General features: G+C 41.6%; 1 long non-coding RNA gene across 5 annotated transcripts; it reads left to right on the forward strand.

The window, feature by feature from the left end:
• Nucleotides 1–1,665: 1,665 nt before the first annotated feature.
• LOC134317961 (uncharacterized) lies at nucleotides 1,666–9,593 on the forward strand. Of its 5 annotated transcripts, XR_010013308.1 has the most exons (7): nucleotides 1,671–1,757; nucleotides 1,881–1,966; nucleotides 2,191–2,293; nucleotides 2,600–2,670; nucleotides 3,143–3,167; nucleotides 8,808–8,942; nucleotides 9,269–9,590. It is a non-coding gene; the product is annotated as an uncharacterized LOC134317961 (long non-coding RNA). The 5 variants fall into 5 exon arrangements; XR_010013305.1 differs by having other exon boundaries at nucleotides 1,666–1,757; nucleotides 1,881–2,293; nucleotides 9,269–9,593; XR_010013307.1 differs by having other exon boundaries at nucleotides 1,666–1,757; nucleotides 1,881–2,293; nucleotides 8,808–8,906; nucleotides 9,269–9,593.
• The last annotated feature ends 8,452 nt before the right edge of the window (nucleotides 9,594–18,045 follow it).

Raw genomic sequence — 18,045 nt, forward strand, 5'->3', positions numbered from 1 at the left:
CACCACGAACACACACCAACACACCACTAACACACCACGAACACACACCAACACACCACGAACAATGCGTGCAGGGCATAATTAGGCCGATTTCCACTAATTATAAACATACAGAGAAGAGCATCAACTTCTGGAACCATCTAAATGAGAGCGACCCCCAAACTTATCATTATAAAGCCCTGAAACACCAAGAGCTGAGCAAACATACCAGTCCCCTCATCCAACTGGTCCTGAGTCACTGCACCCATACACCACTAACACAAACAGATACACCACTAACACACACAGATACACCAGTAACACACACAGATACACCACTAACACACACAGATACACCAGTAACACACACAGATACACCACTAACACACACAGATACACCACTAACACACACCGATACACCACTAACACACACAGATACACCACTAACACACACAGATACACCACTAACACACACAGATACACCACTAACACACACAGATACACCACTAACACACACCCATCACCACTAACACACACAGATACACCAGTAACACACACAGATACACCAGTAACACACACCGATACACCACTAACACACACAGATACACCACTAACACACACAGATACACAAGTAACACACACAGACACTGTAATAACACACGCCGACACACCACTAACACACACCAACACAATAAAGACTCAGGAACAAGAGAAATCTGTAAACCCAATTAGAATAAACCAAATTACACAAAAAATCCGAACTAAATATCTGAATTATTGGGAAACTGAAACTAAAACTCAAAGTAAAATGCAGTTATTTATTATTTGTTGTTATTTATTATTTGTTGTTATTTGTTATTTGGCCCTAAACAGACACTACAGTGCAGCAGATTATCTGAGCACAGTATCCGACCCTAAATTAAGAAACACCCTGACGAGGTACAGACTGAGCGCACACGACCTGGCCGTGGAGACGGGGCGACACACCCGGTCCTGGCTGCCCTGGGAGGAGAGGTTGTGCCAGCACTGCACTCTCGGTACAGTAGAGACGGAGCTGCACTTCCTCACCCGGTGTACCAAGTACCACCACGTCCGCTCCCAATTCTTCCCTAAATTTAATAACGTCATCCCCAACTTTACCTCCCTCCCAGACCCCGACAAACTGCCCCACCTACTGGGGGAGCACAGAGAGAGCTGCAAACTAGCAGCACTCTATACTCACACCTGCCACCAGGTGAGGGACAGTGGGTGACCATGTCTCATACACACATACACACACACACACACACACACACACACACACACACAAACTGATTGTTTTACTACCTCATTATTGTAAATATTATACTTTTTATTGTTATTATTTTGCACTGTTTTTATAAATATTTTATTCTATTCTATATTTTTTTGCACATGTAACTGTTCTGTATATTTTTGTTCTTTCTTATTTTTATTTTTATATTTCTCTGTAACTTGCTTTGGCAATACGAATGTCATTATTTGTCATGCCAATAAAGCTTCTTTTGAGTTTGAGTTTGAGTTTGAGAGTGTGTGTGTGTGTGTGTGTGTGTGTGTTAGTGTTAGATAGACATGTTCATGATCTTGTTCTTACCTGTGTTTGTTGTGTTCAGGTGTGTCTGGGGCGGGGCGACTATTCACTCATGATGTCATCAGGGCTATGGGTTCGTTAAATGAGCGACCAATCATCTTTGCTCTGAGCAATCTGACTGCTAAAGCTGAGTGTACTGCAGAGGATGCATACATACACTCTCACACAGGTAAAAAAACTAAAACACACACACACACACACACACACACACACACCTAAGATTGTGTCATGGTAGTTGTTTAGTGACTGAACAGAACAGGATAATACAAATGTGTTTTAATATTTTTGATAGATACGACTGTCTTGGATGTGCTAAGAATAACAAGGAGCAGACTGTCTCTAATTCAAGGTTAAGTGGAGCCTGTTGTTGGTCAAAATGTAAGAGAATTCAGGCCTAACTGATCATAGAGTAAATTTGATTGTTCATAAAGGATATTAAATAAAGAATCACAAAATTATAAACATGAAATATAAAATGTATTGTAACAGTAGGTGTAGCTCATCAAATGGCTAATGAATGTGCTTTTCTGAGAGTGTGTGTGTGTGTGTGTGTGTGTGTGTGTGTGTGTGTGTGTGTGTGTGTGTGTGTGTGTGTGTGTTAGGGTCGGTGTTTGTTTGCCAGTGGGAGTCCGTTTGCTGCTGTAACTCTGGATGATGGCAGGATGGTGATTCTGGGACAGGGGAACAATGCTTACATATTCCCAGGTGTGGATTTGTGTTTTCCTATTTTATTTTTCCAATAATTTGGAAAAATGAATGAGTTGTGGTTTTGGGCCATGAATTCTCTGAGTGTTATTTGGGGTACCTCTGATCTTGGGTCCTGCCAGCGTTTAGAAGCTGTACAAGTAATTACTGAATTTATTTACATCCAGAGGACAAACTTCATCCACAAAAACAATAATAATGATTATCATCTTTATTTAGTGTAAATATATTTTTATTTTGTACTCTTTCACTGTACAGTCTATTATGTTTTTTACCTCAACTAATAGAAATGTGTGTGTGTGTTAGGTGTGGCTCTGGCAGTAATTCTGAGTGGTGTTAGACACATCAGTGATACGGTGTTCCTCGAGGCTGCAAAGGTAAACATTGTTTGTGTTTGTGTGTGTGTGTGTGTGTGTGTGTGTGTGTGTGTGTGTGCGTGCACATGCATGTGTTAGGCAACACTCATGCTGCCCATGTTATTAGGATTATTTGCTTATTAATGTAAGTATTAAATCATCCAACCATGTAGCAGCAGCAGCAGCCACCTATAAACTTATAAACACTCAGATTAAGATCTTTATGTTTACTTTAAACAGCAGAATAGAAAAATGTATAGCTTTCTTGTTGTGTAATAATTTAGGTTGTATTTCTTGATGCAACGGTGGACTGTATTAAGTGATAATGGTTTTCTAAGGTACTTGTTAGTGTATGTGGCTAAATTTATCACAGTATCATGATGGTTTTTAATATGATGCTGATGGTTATAAGGTCACTCACCTTCTCTCTCTCTCTCTCTCTCTCTCTCTCTCTCTCTCTCTCTCTCTGTGTGTGCGCATGCGCGGTTGTGAGCTGTGGAGAGCGGAGCGTGGTGAGCGTGAGTGGCGTTTATTGCCAAACTTTTTTCTTTTTCTAGTTTTGAAAGTTGTTCAGATAGATTCTGAAGTTTGAGTGTTTGTGTGTGTGTGTGTGTGTGTGTGTGTGTGTGTGTGTGTGTGTGTGTGTGTGTGCGCGCGCGCGCGCGCGTGCGAGGTGTGCGGGGAGTCTGCTACCGGCATTTTGCTGGGAGTATGGCGTTTCCAAACACTACGGCGTGCGAACACCTGACACGCCGGCACGGTGTAAAGGTGGAATCCCGGGTGAGCGTGGAGGAATGCTGTTTGGCGGTGGGGAATGTCGTGGGGCATTGTAACATTGTATCTGCCTCACGCATGAATAAAGCGGTTGTGGTGTTTTTGAACTCAGTGGAAAAAACGAATGAACTGATTCAGAACAACATTGTGATAAATGGTCAGTTCACTCAGGTAATGCCCCTCAGTACACCAGCTAGGAAAATCATTGTGTCTAATGTTCCCCCCTTTATTAAAGATGAAATGATTGTAAAAGAACTGTCTTATTTTGGAAAAGTAGTTTCCCCAATTAAAAAAATCCCTCTTGGCTGTAAATCACCCCTAATTAAACACTTAGTGTCTTTTAGGAGGTTGGTTTACATGGTGCTCAGGGACGGTGCTGACGAGCTAGATTTAGCTTTAAAGTTCAGAGTGGAGAATTTTGATTATGTGGTTTATGCTACATCAGAAACAAGTATGAAGTGTTTCAGGTGTGGGCAAGTGGGACATCTTATCCGTGCTTGTCCCGAAAAAATTAATGATCATGTTGGCAAGGCTGGTAGTGCTGAGCGGATGGGGTCAGTCGTGGTGGAGCTCGTGGACGCTGTTCCCCCTACAGCTGATACGCAGCTGCCCGCGACAGTCCCCAATACTACATCGACACCAGAAGAAGATGAACTGGCCATGACTGAACATGCCACAGATGAAACCATCATGGCAACTCCGGTCGTGGATGATCTCTCCTGTGTCAATCCAGACGTGGAGGGTAGAGAGACAGGGGATAACTGTATTGAGATGACTCCAGACAAAATAGCAGTAAATGTGGCTGAAGTTGAGATAGAAATGGATGACGAGTCTGTGTTTAAAGTTCCTCATAAGAGAAAGAAGCGAGCACAAAGCAACAAAAAAAACCAGGCCAAGAAAGAGGTCAGAACAGAGGACAACGGAGAATCTGACAGTGATGGCTCCATCTCTGATTCAGGCTGGTCTGTGTGCTCACAAGAAGAGAACAGACCTATTAAATATACAGCTGAACAAATTAAAAAGTTCTTGCGAGTAACTAAAGGACAGAAGGGTGTACGGGCTCCGAAGAGCATTTTCCTGATAGTTCCCAGTTCACTCTTGATGTTAAAAAGTTAAAAAAGGAAGATGCTTTTACTGACTTGGAATTTTTCCGTTTAAAGAAAATTTTTACTAAACTTAATAAGATAAACAGTGAAGAAGAGTTTTAAATTATTTAGCATATCCATGGGTGAACTAGTTTTTATTATCAGTGTGTTATATCTTATTTATTTTTTAATGGGAGATTTTAAAGTCGCTACTTTAAACATAAATGGAGCAAGAGACACTGAAAAAAGGGCAAAGTTTTATGAGCTGTTAAAACAGAAAAATATTGATGTTGCCTTTGTACAAGAAACACATAGTGATGACAGTAATGCTGCTGATTGGGTGAAAGAATGGAGGGGACTTGCAATTTTAAGTCACAATACGTCTCTTAGCGGTGGCGTTGCTCTTCTTTTATCACAAAGTTTTATCCCATATTCATATACTGTAGATGAAATTTTAAGTGGGAGACTTTTAAAAGTAAGAGCTGTCTTTGAAAACCATGTGTTTGTTTTTATTTGTGTTTATGCTCCGACTGGGGGAACAGATAGGATGATCTTTTTAGACACACTGAGCAATGTGATTAGAGACTGTAGCACCACAGACCTTTTAATACTGGGTGGGGATTTTAACTGCACAGCAGACAGCATAGATAGAAACCATATAGAACCACATGCTGCTTCACGTAAGCGCTTACGTGAAATACTGATGGCTCAAGACTTGTGTGATATCTGGAGAAACCTTCATAATAAACAGAGACAGTATACATGGGCTCATGCCAGAGATAATACACTCTCACTGGCAAGGCTAGATCGTTTTTATGGTTTTAATTATCAACTGTCTGCTTTTACACATTGTTCGATTTCCCCAGTTGGTTTTACAGATCACTGCATGGTCCAGTGTACAGTCGCTAAGGGTAATGTGAAACCACGAAGTGCATATTGGCATTTTAACTCAGAGCTTTTAAATAATGCCAATTTTAAAGAATCTTTTATATTCTTCTGGGAGGTTTTTAAAGCACAGAAAACATATTTTACTTCACTGCAACAATGGTGGGATGTAGCCAAGGTACAGATTCAATTATTCTGTCAGCAATATACTCTCAATGTCACTAGGGACATAACCAGATCTTTAAAAGCTCTGGAGATTGAGGTAGTGGAACTCCAATGTTTAGCAGAGGCCACAGGAAATCAAGAGCATATTAAGACTCTTAAAAGAAAAAAAAAAGCACTAGATGATCTGCTAGGTACTACAGCTAAGGGGGCGCTGGTCCGCTCACGTTTTCTGAATGCCACTGAAATGGATGCTCCTTCAAAGTTCTTTTTCGGTCTAGAGCATAAAAATGGACAGAAAAGATTTATGCATGCTGTGCGAACAGAATCAGGGGATCTCTTATCAGAGCCCACTGAAATTCGCAAGCAGACAGTCAGCTTCTTCTCAAAGCTTTATCAGAGCGAGTGGTCAGTGACACAAAAGGTAGAGACAGAGTTCTTCCAGGACCTGGCAAAACTCACAGAACAATCAGCTACAGAAATGGACAGTGAACTCTCACTTGGGGAGCTATATGAAGCTCTTCAAGGAATGGAGAATGGCAGAGCTCCTGGCATTGACGGACTTACGGTGGAGTTCTACAAGGCTTTCTGGTCAGTGTTGGGACAAGATGTGCTAGATGTTCTTCAGAGGAGTGTGCAGGAAGGGAAACTCCCTCTCAGCTGTCGGAGGGCTGTGCTGACATTGCTACCCAAGAAGGGAGATTTAACGTGTTTAAAGAACTGGCGCCCAGTCTCCCTGCTGTGCACTCACTACAAGTTGCTCTCTAAAACATTAGCTTCGAGACTGGGGAAGGTGATGGAGCAGGTGGTTCACTTACTGTGTACTGACGTACTGTGTGCCTAGCAGATCTATTTTCGACAATGTATGTCTAATTAGAGATATTTTGGACATCTCCAGACATCTCCTAGACCAGGAAAAGGCTTTTGACCGGGTTGATTGAACACGGGTACTTATGGAAAGTTCTGGAAAACTTTGGCTTCAACCCTGGTTTCATAGCTATGATCAAGGTATTGTATCGTGACATTGAGAATGTACTTAAAGTTAATGGTGGTTTATGTGCCCCTTTTAAGGTTCACAGGGGTGTCAGACAGGGCTGTGCACTCTCAGGAATGTTATATGCTTTAACCATTGAACCTCTGTTGTGTAAACTGAGAGATAGAATCACTCGTTTTTATGTACCTAACTGTAATAACCCTTTATGTGTGTCTGCATATGCGGATGACCTTGTCATCCTGGTAAACACACAGGCAGATGTGGACATTTTAGTTGAAATTTTAAATGATTTTAAGGTTTTATCATCAGCAAAAGTAAACTGGCACAAAAGTGAAGCTGTATTAGTTGGGGAGTGGAATGGAGGGGAACCTACACTCCCTGATGGACTGACATGGAAAACAGGAGGGTTCAAATATCTAGGGGTGTATTTGGGGGACAGTGACACTGTACAGAAAAACTGGGACAACATTGTTGAAAATGTAAAAGGGCGTCTCAGAAAATTGAAATGGCTGGTCCCCCAAATGTCTTACAGAGGGAGAGTACTTATTATCAATAACCTGGCTGCGTCCTCTTTGTGGCACAAATTAGCCTGTGTTGACCCCCCACCACACCTGCTAGCTAACATCCAAGCCCTGCTGGTGGACTTTTTCTGGAACCGATTACACTGGATACCACAGGGAGTACTTCATCTGCCCAAGGAAGAGGGGGGACAAGGACTCATTCACCTGGCTAGCAGGACCGCTGCCTTCCGCCTACAGTTCATCCAACGACTTCTCAGTGGCCCCAAGGAGCTCGTCTGGAAGGAGGTGGCCTGCAGAATTCTACACACAGTAAAAGGACTAGGACTGGACAAAACCCTGTTTTTAATGGACACAAAAACATTGAACACGGCTGGATTACCGAATTTTTATAGGGGACTTTTAAAGGTTTGGAGTCTTTTTAAAGCAAAAAAACAGAATTCTACCACCTTACACTGGCTCCTTAAAGAACCTCTTCTCTATGGAACCCGTCTGGACATTACAAACACAACTACACCTGCACTAGACAGAATACTCATCTCTTCGGGAGTCACAACCCTCCAACAGCTGGTAGACGCTGCAGGACCAGAACTTACTGACACAGAGAATCTAGCTGCACGACTAAGATTGAGGTCCCTGCGCATTTCGGGCCAGCTCCTACACCGTTGGAGATCAGCACTAACTTCAGAAGAGCAAACAATGGTAAAGGACTATGGTGCAGGGGCGATCCACCCTACAGAGGATGACCCCTTCCCTGAACTGACTATCTCTCCAGTTCTACATGACTGTCAAGGACCCCTCATAGAGTGTGAAGGGGAAATGGAGATGAACTTTAATTCAGTTTCAGGTAAGCTACTGTATAAGGCTTGTGTAAAGGTTTTAAACAGGAAGAAGCTTGACAAAAGAACTGATACACCATGGAGCAATGTATTGGGGCTATGTGATGACACTAAACCAGAATGGAGGGCTTTGTACAAACCACCATTAACAAAAAAATGTGCTGACCTGCAGTGGAGAATTTTACACGGTATTGTAGCTGTCAATGCTTTTATCTCTGTTTTAAATCCTGAAGTTTTACCACAGTGTCCTTTTTGTGCTTTTAGAGAAACTGTGTTTCATGCTTTTATGGACTGTTTTAGGCTACGTCCCCTTTTTGAGATTTTAAAGAATGTTTTCATGTCTTTTAATGAGAGTTTTACCATTCAGACTTTTATCCTTGGTTTTAAATACGTAAGGAGAAAGAGGTCCAAGTGCCAACTGATTAATTTTATCCTCGGCCAGGCCAAAACCGCGATATACATTACTCGAAAAAACAAGGTGAATGAAGATACAGATTGTGATGTTGTGAGAACTTTCTCCAGACTGGTTAAAACCAGGATTTTAGTTGATTTTAAATTTTTTAAAAGCATGAACAACATTGAGAATTTTATAGAGATATGGTGCTACAGAGAGGCAATATGCTCTGTAATCGATGATGAACTCGTTTTTGCTCTAGAAATCTGTTAAATGCACATAAATCGTTTTTTATTTTTTTCAATTTTTATTTTATTTAATTTATTGACGAATGCATATTGCACAGTTTTGTTTAACTTATTGAATGAAATGATTTAATTCAACTGTCAAGTGTCCATACTTGGTTAAAATAAAAGACCGTCAAAAATCTCTCTCTCTCTCTCTCTCTCTCTCTCTCTCTCTCTCTCTCTCTCTCTCTCACTGTTTGTATATGTGTATGTGTATCAGATCTTAGCAGAGCAGTTGACGGATGAGGAACTGAATCAGAATCAGGGTCGTCTCTACCCTCCTCTTTCCAACATTAGGGAGGTTTCTTTACAGATGGCTGTGAGGATAAGATTAATGTTTATACATACACACAATGTGAGTAAAATTATGTTGACACCCCTTCTAATTATTGAGTTCAGGTGTTTAGGTCACACCCATTGCTTCCAAGTTTTTTGCAACAGTTTGGTAAAGTTTGTACATCATACAGATACATGCTGTGGAAATGTAATTAAACACATTGTTATCAGTGCTGTGAGTGGAACTAGCGCTCCAACCAAAAATATAAAGTGTCTAGTGATCAGAAAGTGTCTACTGATTGACTAAAGAAAGATAAATACACCTTGTGTTCCTAACTGTACACGCACAATCAGTGCTAACAGGGTATGTGTTCCCAAAAAAAAAAAGTGTGTGTGTTTGTTTAGGTGGTGGAGTTTCTGTACAGTAAAGGAATGGCATTTCGGTACCCAGAGCCACTGGATAAGGAGGCGTATGTGAGATCCATTGTGTGGAACACGGAGTACGATTCCTTCCTCCCAGACATCTACGAACGGGCTGGAGTGTCCCATAGTCCTATAGTGGAGTAATCATACACCCTATAGCATACACCTGAAACAGTCACACCCTTCATTTACAGCTGTGTAATGTTTAACTATCACACATCCCCATGGGGAGTGATTCCTAAACTCCTTCTGCTAATGTAAATGTACAGTGTTGCTATTATTAAAACACTCCACGTGTGTGTGTGTGTGTGTGTGTGTGTGTGTGTGTGTGTGTGTGTGTGTGTGTGTGTGTGTGTATCAGCTAATACATTTAGTGCTTTGTGTTTCTATGTGTGTTGGTGTGTATTTGAGTTTATTTCACTGCAGGCTTACAGTATTCATTATAATAAAATGTGGGGGTGGGCGGGTGTAGTTGCGTCAGTGAGAAAATGTGGAAAAAAGTGTAACTTTAGTTTCACCCTAAGCTGGATTTTAACATAGGGCCTAGAACCTGAGAGAACTACATGTGCTGCACTCAGCCCACTGTGCTACTCAAACAACGACGTGTTAGATCTGTTGTAACGCTGATATAACCTGTGCACACAATAAGCCTAAAAGTGAAAACTACTTAAAATAAAAAGCAAATGCTTTGTAATTCCCACAGTAACATCAGAAGCCATTCACTCTGTTACAGGTTGAAAAATAGTGAAGAAATAGCCTTTGCTTGATTTGAATGAAGTTGACCCAACAAAGCATGTGTTTGTACCATTTCCATTCTGTCCCAAATGTTTGTGATGTAGAGTTTTATATTTGTATTTGTCTTTCTATTGTTATTTAAAAAATATGCAATTTGCACAGTAAGGTTAGTAATTAGTATAGTTTTGCTTTGTGTTTTCATGTACTCCCATGGAGTGTTTTTAATGTAGAAGTACATTTTCACCAGCTGTAGAAAAGGGCAATGAAACAAGTTTACTTTGAAATACCATGATTATTAGCTCAGGGGGATATTCCAGAAAGCGGGTTTAACAAACTTCAAACTTAAACCTGAACTGCGAGTTGACTTATCTCACCATGTCATAGCCAGAGTTTTCGGATCCACAAAAGCGGATCAGGGTTCGATTACTCAAGTCTGAGTAGATTGAACCCAGCAGAAGCGCGTTGACGGTTAACTATAAACAGGCATTCTCAATGGAGTTGCGATAAATAGATTGACCATGGATGTGAATGAAAGAAAAAGTAGTCCGTCATATTTGACACCAATAGAAGTGTTATTTTTAATGTTTGCGTGTGCAGATCCTGAAAATGTTTTAGACGTGAAAGTAATACAGCAGCGTCCGTAAGGAAAAGGAGCTCGCAAATGGCCAAAAAAGTTAATGAGTTTAAATTAATAAAAAAAACGTAACCATAATTAAACATTCAGCAGAAGGACAGGGTAAAATTGTTTAATATGTCAGTTGTAATATTTGTCTCGATTTTAAACGTTTTTTTTTTTTTTCATTTACTCAATCTAGGTGTAATCCAAGTGTAATCAGATGCACATGGCAGCAGATAAAAATGAAACACAAAAACTGTCTATGTTCAAGGCATATTTATTAGATGTAAATCATTAGTCTGTAGTGCATAAACTGTGTAATATTAAGAACTGCATTGGTGCAGTCTGAACCCTTTTTATTGGCATCTCTCCAGTGATTGGTGGAGTGGTTTTGAGCCTCCTGCAATTGTTAGTGATGTAAATGTTCCTATAGATCCTAATAAATATAAATAATGTTCTGTAATACAAAAAAAAAAAAAAAAAAAAAAAAAAACACTGTTGAAGGACAATAAAGAAACCATCTCCGCTGCCTCAGATTGGGATGATACTGGGAGGCCTACAGAGGTACAGTATATGTTGAACATAGAGCATGGCATTTCATTTGATCTACCATGATAATGTGTGTGACTGTGCTCTAACAGAATGTGATGGGTAGTTCCGAATGAAATGAGGGACCATCCACCTCCAAAGCTCAACTTAGAACAGTAAAAATGTCTTACCAAATATGTGAAATATTTCGAAGACATTAAGCTATGTTTGATCATAACATGCAATTTTTGTGTCTTTCTTTGAAGTTGTGTGTAAATAAAATGTATTATACAAGGTCCATGTGGAGAAACAAAGTGCAAAGTGTGATCCTCAGGTGGAGCATCTAAAACAGACAAGGCTATAAATTGAGTTGCTTGAATTTAAGATGGGTGTCGGTGCTAAGGGTGTATAAATATAAATGTTGTCACTAAAGAATAAGGACAAGGAAACGAAGTTGTTGCATTGTTTTCTTTTCAGTGATCATGGACAGAGCCTGACTATTTGTCTTCGATATTTGTAATGTGGGGAGCATCACATAAGATGTTAATGAAAGCATCTGCATAAGATGGAGAAAAGTAGGTTGCAGAACATGTATGAAATGTTGGACTGTTTTATTTGACATTTGTAAATGTTTGCAGATAATGGTCACTACCTGTATGTGGAGGGATATTCTGTCTGCTGTTGAAATAATAAAAGAGAAGATTTGAATAAAATCCACATCTGGATTTCACTCCAGATTTCACTGATTAATGTGGCTGTAAAAATACTACTAGCAATAAAATGATATACAGTACATTTAAAGCACAAATGATTTTAGCTTACTAAACTGTGTGTGTGTGTGTGTGTGTGTGTGTGTGTGTGTGTGTGTGTGTGTGTGTGTGTGTGTGTGTGTGTGTGTGTGTGTGTGTGTGTGTGTTTAAGGTATTTTATATGAAAACATTGCATCCATAATGTTGTAACTAATGTTGTAACAAGCCTTTGATGAATATTGTGATTATTGTGAGTAATAATGTTGCAGCTGCCCCTTGTGGTAACCGTCCCCACTCTCCCCGAATTGACTGAGTGATAAAAACGGAAAGGTTTGTGAATAAATCCATCGGGAAATGATGAATGTGAGTTTAATGACTCGTTCCCAACTAAGATGTGTTCGAATACTTGGCGCGTCTGTATCCACTGGATCCTGGAGTAAAGGACCCCCCGGGTTTACATGAGGAAAGTGCGAGTAACCCCGGGTTACCCCCCCCCTAATACTTTGTATTTTTTCTGAATGTAAAGTTTTGTAAAATGATATTGTGTCAGTGCTGCCCAGCGTGTTCAGGGATGAGATTGATGAAGAATGTACTGAGCACTGATTGCTGATGCTTTTGATGAGCTTGTATGTTTTGTTCTTATTAGTTGTTGATCTATTTGTCAGTTTCGTGTAATGAATGATTTGCTTGATTCTATTGTGTGAGTGGGTTGAGTGTGCATCGTAAATAAGAAGGTAGTTTTTGTAATGATGACTATAATATAGTGAAATAAAAGGAGTCGGTTGGGGCGCACAGATAGCTGAGCGGGTTTTTCCACAGTTAGTGCAGTGGAGCTGTGAGATGTGAACCTACCGGGTTCGAATCTCGGCTCTGCTGTCTACTGCTCGACTGTGCGCCCCCTGGCAGGGGGGTTTCCCCCTGCCGGCGATCACTTTCCAACAATATATGTAAATCCATGAAAGATTTGAAGAAAAGCCCTAAAATAAATCCATAAATAATAATAGTAACTCAGCAATAATAGTAGATGATGTATTTCTATGTGTGTACTATATATGATAATAACATGTACGAAGTGAATGGATAAACATGTAATATGTGTGAGGGTTTTCTGAATGAGTGCTGTGAATGGTTGTTGACTTATTAGAATATGTGATGAAGATTTCGATTATTGTATGCAAACAGAAACATACTAGTTAATAAAATGTAAATGTTAATTAAAAAAAACCAACTGAGCCGTATATGAATATCAGTGAATTTTAAGTACGATGGCGCACTCAGGTGTCCATTTTGTGTAATGACATGAATAATTTAGTTTGAATGAGTGTTTTTTGTGTCGTACTAGTTTGTTTTGTTGAACCCCTTGTCAGTCCAGCCTATTTTTGTGCATTTTTCGCCTGAAAGACATCTCTAATTTCTAAGGCTTGTCATTCATAAAGTTTAAAGGTAACCCAAAAATTGTACTTCAGTGTTGTAGAAAACCCTTTAAAGTATCCTAAAAACACAGCCAAATGGCATGATTATATTTGACCATGCTTAAATGATGATAAAAAACCCAAAAAATGTAGGTGCTTTTAAATGTTTTTTTGAAAATCCAAAGTTTCAGTGAGTATAAGCAGGACTGCAGGTGTGTATATGACCTAAACAACACTATAGAGTTGTGTTGAAGGGTATTTTGTAACATCATCTCGCATTTTAGGCCTCTACACTGTAAGCCCGGATAAGTTGAATGTACTTAAAAAATTTGAGGAAACCAGTTGCCTTAAAAAAGTGAAGTAATGTATAATGAAAACTTGAGTTAGCATAACTTAAAACATTACGTTATTATACCTAAAAGGCAAGTTGATGAAATGTTTTTATACCAACTGCTTTTCCCAATAATTGTACTTATTATCTTGAGCTCAATGGAAAAAAGTATTGATTTGTTCTTAGTTTTCATGTTAATCACATATGAAATCTAAATGACAAATGTTTATAGTAAAAGAGACACAATTGTGAAATAATTTTTGTTTATTTAAGTTCATAAGTATTTACTTAAAATCCAACATGTGAAGAAAACATGTTTAAAACTGTAGAAAGTGTATCTAAAGTTGTGATGAAACCCAAACAGCTCCTCACAGTAACCATGAACCTGTAAAACAAGAAAAAGAAAGAAGAAACAGAAGTATGAAAATGAATAGCATTAATTTAAGGATTAAAGTAAAGCAAGCCAGCACACTCTTTGCTTCGTATGAAAGCTAGCATGCAGCCTAAATACGGCAAATAAAGCAGTGCTGTTTGATGATTTATTTAGTTAGTGTCAACATTAAGATAATTTATTTTGAACAAAATTGATAAGTAAAGTACAACACTTACCAAAATTAGATGGGAGATGATAAAGCCCCATCAGACTGGTGTACATGCTACTCAAAAGTAGCATCATGAGTAAGAAAATGTTTGTTCATTTAGTTTAATAAAGGGTTAGGGTTAGGGTTAGGGTTAGGGTTAGGGTTAGGGTTAGGGTTAGGGTTAGGGTTAGGGTTAGGGTTAGGGTTAGGGTTAGGGTTAGGGTTAGGGTTAGGGTTAGGGTTAGGGTTAGGGTTAGGGTTAGGGTTAGGGTTAGGGTTAGGGTTAGGGTTAGGGTTAGGGTTAGGGTTAGGGTTAGGGTTAGGGTTAGGGTTAGGGTTAGGGTTAGGGTTAGGGTTAGGGTTAGGGTTAGGGTTAGGGTTAGGGTTAGGGTTAGGGTTAGGGTTAGGGTTAGGGTTAGGGTTAGGGTTAGGGTTAGGGTTAGGGTTAGGGTTAGGGTTAGGGTTAGGGTTAGGGTTAGGGTTAGGGTTAGGGTTAGGGTTAGGGTTAGGGTTAGGGTTAGGGTTAGGGTTAGGGTTAGGGTTAGGGTTAGGGTTAGGGTTAGGGTTAGGGTTAGGGTTAGGGTTAGGGTTAGGGTTAGGGTTAGGGTTAGGGTTAGGGTTAGGGTTAGGGTTAGGGTTAGGGTTAGGGTTAGGGTTAGGGTTAGGGTTAGGGTTAGGGTTAGGGTTAGGGTTAGGGTTAGGGTTAGGGTTAGGGTTAGGGTTAGGGTTAGGGTTAGGGTTAGGGTTAGGGTTAGGGTTAGGGTTAGGGTTAGGGTTAGGGTTAGGGTTAGGGTTAGGGTTAGGGTTAGGGTTAGGGTTAGGGTTAGGGTTAGGGTTAGGGTTAGGGTTAGGGTTAGGGTTAGGGTTAGGGTTAGGGTTAGGGTTAGGGTTAGGGTTAGGGTTAGGGTTAGGGTTAGGGTTAGGGTTAGGGTTAGGGTTAGGGTTAGGGTTAGGGTTAGGGTTAGGGTTAGGGTTAGGGTTAGGGTTAGGGTTAGGGTTAGGGTTAGGGTTAGGGTTAGGGTTAGGGTTAGGGTTAGGGTTAGGGTTAGGGTTAGGGTTAGGGTTAGGGTTAGGGTTAGGGTTAGGGTTAGGGTTAGGGTTAGGGTTAGGGTTAGGGTTAGGGTTAGGGTTAGGGTTAGGGTTAGGGTTAGGGTTAGGGTTAGGGTTAGGGTTAGGGTTAGGGTTAGGGTTAGGGTTAGGGTTAGGGTTAGGGTTAGGGTTAGGGTTAGGGTTAGGGTTAGGGTTAGGGTTAGGGTTAGGGTTAGGGTTAGGGTTAGGGTTAGGGTTAGGGTTAGGGTTAGGGTTAGGGTTAGGGTTAGGGTTAGGGTTAGGGTTAGGGTTAGGGTTAGGGTTAGGGTTAGGGTTAGGGTTAGGGTTAGGGTTAGGGTTAGGGTTAGGGTTAGGGTTAGGGTTAGGGTTAGGGTTAGGGTTAGGGTTAGGGTTAGGGTTAGGGTTAGGGTTAGGGTTAGGGTTAGGGTTAGGGTTAGGGTTAGGGTTAGGGTTAGGGTTAGGGTTAGGGTTAGGGTTAGGGTTAGGGTTAGGGTTAGGGTTAGGGTTAGGGTTAGGGTTAGGGTTAGGGTTAGGGTTAGGGTTAGGGTTAGGGTTAGGGTTAGGGTTAGGGTTAGGGTTAGGGTTAGGGTTAGGGTTAGGGTTAGGGTTAGGGTTAGGGTTAGGGTTAGGGTTAGGGTTAGGGTTAGGGTTAGGGTTAGGGTTAGGGTTAGGGTTAGGGTTAGGGTTAGGGTTAGGGTTAGGGTTAGGGTTAGGGTTAGGGTTAGGGTTAGGGTTAGGGTTAGGGTTAGGGTTAGGGTTAGGGTTAGGGTTAGGGTTAGGGTTAGGGTTAGGGTTAGGGTTAGGGTTAGGGTTAGGGTTAGGGTTAGGGTTAGGGTTAGGGTTAGGGTTAGGGTTAGGGTTAGGGTTAGGGTTAGGGTTAGGGTTAGGGTTAGGGTTAGGGTTAGGGTTAGGGTTAGGGTTAGGGTTAGGGTTAGGGTTAGGGTTAGGGTTAGGGTTAGGGTTAGGGTTAGGGTTAGGGTTAGGGTTAGGGTTAGGGTTAGGGTTAGGGTTAGGGTTAGGGTTAGGGTTAGGGTTAGGGTTAGGGTTAGGGTTAGGGTTAGGGTTAGGGTTAGGGTTAGGGTTAGGGTTAGGGTTAGGGTTAGGGTTAGGGTTAGGGTTAGGGTTAGGGTTAGGGTTAGGGTTAGGGTTAGGGTTAGGGTTAGGGTTAGGGTTAGGGTTAGGGTTAGGGTTAGGGTTAGGGTTAGGGTTAGGGTTAGGGTTAGGGTTAGGGTTAGGGTTAGGGTTAGGGTTAGGGTTAGGGTTAGGGTTAGGGTTAGGGTTAGGGTTAGGGTTAGGGTTAGGGTTAGGGTTAGGGTTAGGGTTAGGGTTAGGGTTAGGGTTAGGGTTAGGGTTAGGGTTAGGGTTAGGGTTAGGGTTAGGGTTAGGGTTAGGGTTAGGGTTAGGGTTAGGGTTAGGGTTAGGGTTAGGGTTAGGGTTAGGGTTAGGGTTAGGGTTAGGGTTAGGGTTAGGGTTAGGGTTAGGGTTAGGGTTAGGGTTAGGGTTAGGGTTAGGGTTAGGGTTAGGGTTAGGGTTAGGGTTAGGGTTAGGGTTAGGGTTAGGGTTAGGGTTAGGGTTAGGGTTAGGGTTAGGGTTAGGGTTAGGGTTAGGGTTAGGGTTAGGGTTAGGGTTAGGGTTAGGGTTAGGGTTAGGGTTAGGGTTAGGGTTAGGGTTAGGGTTAGGGTTAGGGTTAGGGTTAGGGTTAGGGTTAGGGTTAGGGTTAGGGTTAGGGTTAGGGTTAGGGTTAGGGTTAGGGTTAGGGTTAGGGTTAGGGTTAGGGTTAGGGTTAGGGTTAGGGTTAGGGTTAGGGTTAGGGTTAGGGTTAGGGTTAGGGTTAGGGTTAGGGTTAGGGTTAGGGTTAGGGTTAGGGTTAGGGTTAGGGTTAGGGTTAGGGTTAGGGTTAGGGTTAGGGTTAGGGTTAGGGTTAGGGTTAGGGTTAGGGTTAGGGTTAGGGTTAGGGTTAGGGTTAGGGTTAGGGTTAGGGTTAGGGTTAGGGTTAGGGTTAGGGTTAGGGTTAGGGTTAGGGTTAGGGTTAGGGTTAGGGTTAGGGTTAGGGTTAGGGTTAGGGTTAGGGTTAGGGTTAGGGTTAGGGTTAGGGTTAGGGTTAGGGTTAGGGTTAGGGTTAGGGTTAGGGTTAGGGTTAGGGTTAGGGTTAGGGTTAGGGTTAGGGTTAGGGTTAGGGTTAGGGTTAGGGTTAGGGTTAGGGTTAGGGTTAGGGTTAGGGTTAGGGTTAGGGTTAGGGTTAGGGTTAGGGTTAGGGTTAGGGTTAGGGTTAGGGTTAGGGTTAGGGTTAGGGTTAGGGTTAGGGTTAGGGTTAGGGTTAGGGTTAGGGTTAGGGTTAGGGTTAGGGTTAGGGTTAGGGTTAGGGTTAGGGTTAGGGTTAGGGTTAGGGTTAGGGTTAGGGTTAGGGTTAGGGTTAGGGTTAGGGTTAGGGTTAGGGTTAGGGTTAGGGTTAGGGTTAGGGTTAGGGTTAGGGTTAGGGTTAGGGTTAGGGTTAGGGTTAGGGTTAGGGTTAGGGTTAGGGTTAGGGTTAGGGTTAGGGTTAGGGTTAGGGTTAGGGTTAGGGTTAGGGTTAGGGTTAGGGTTAGGGTTAGGGTTAGGGTTAGGGTTAGGGTTAGGGTTAGGGTTAGGGTTAGGGTTAGGGTTAGGGTTAGGGTTAGGGTTAGGGTTAGGGTTAGGGTTAGGGTTAGGGTTAGGGTTAGGGTTAGGGTTAGGGTTAGGGTTAGGGTTAGGGTTAGGGTTAGGGTTAGGGTTAGGGTT

This window comes from Trichomycterus rosablanca, chromosome 7 (assembly GCF_030014385.1).
Source record: "Trichomycterus rosablanca isolate fTriRos1 chromosome 7, fTriRos1.hap1, whole genome shotgun sequence".
In the NCBI taxonomy this organism is placed as follows: domain Eukaryota; kingdom Metazoa; phylum Chordata; class Actinopteri; order Siluriformes; family Trichomycteridae; genus Trichomycterus; species Trichomycterus rosablanca.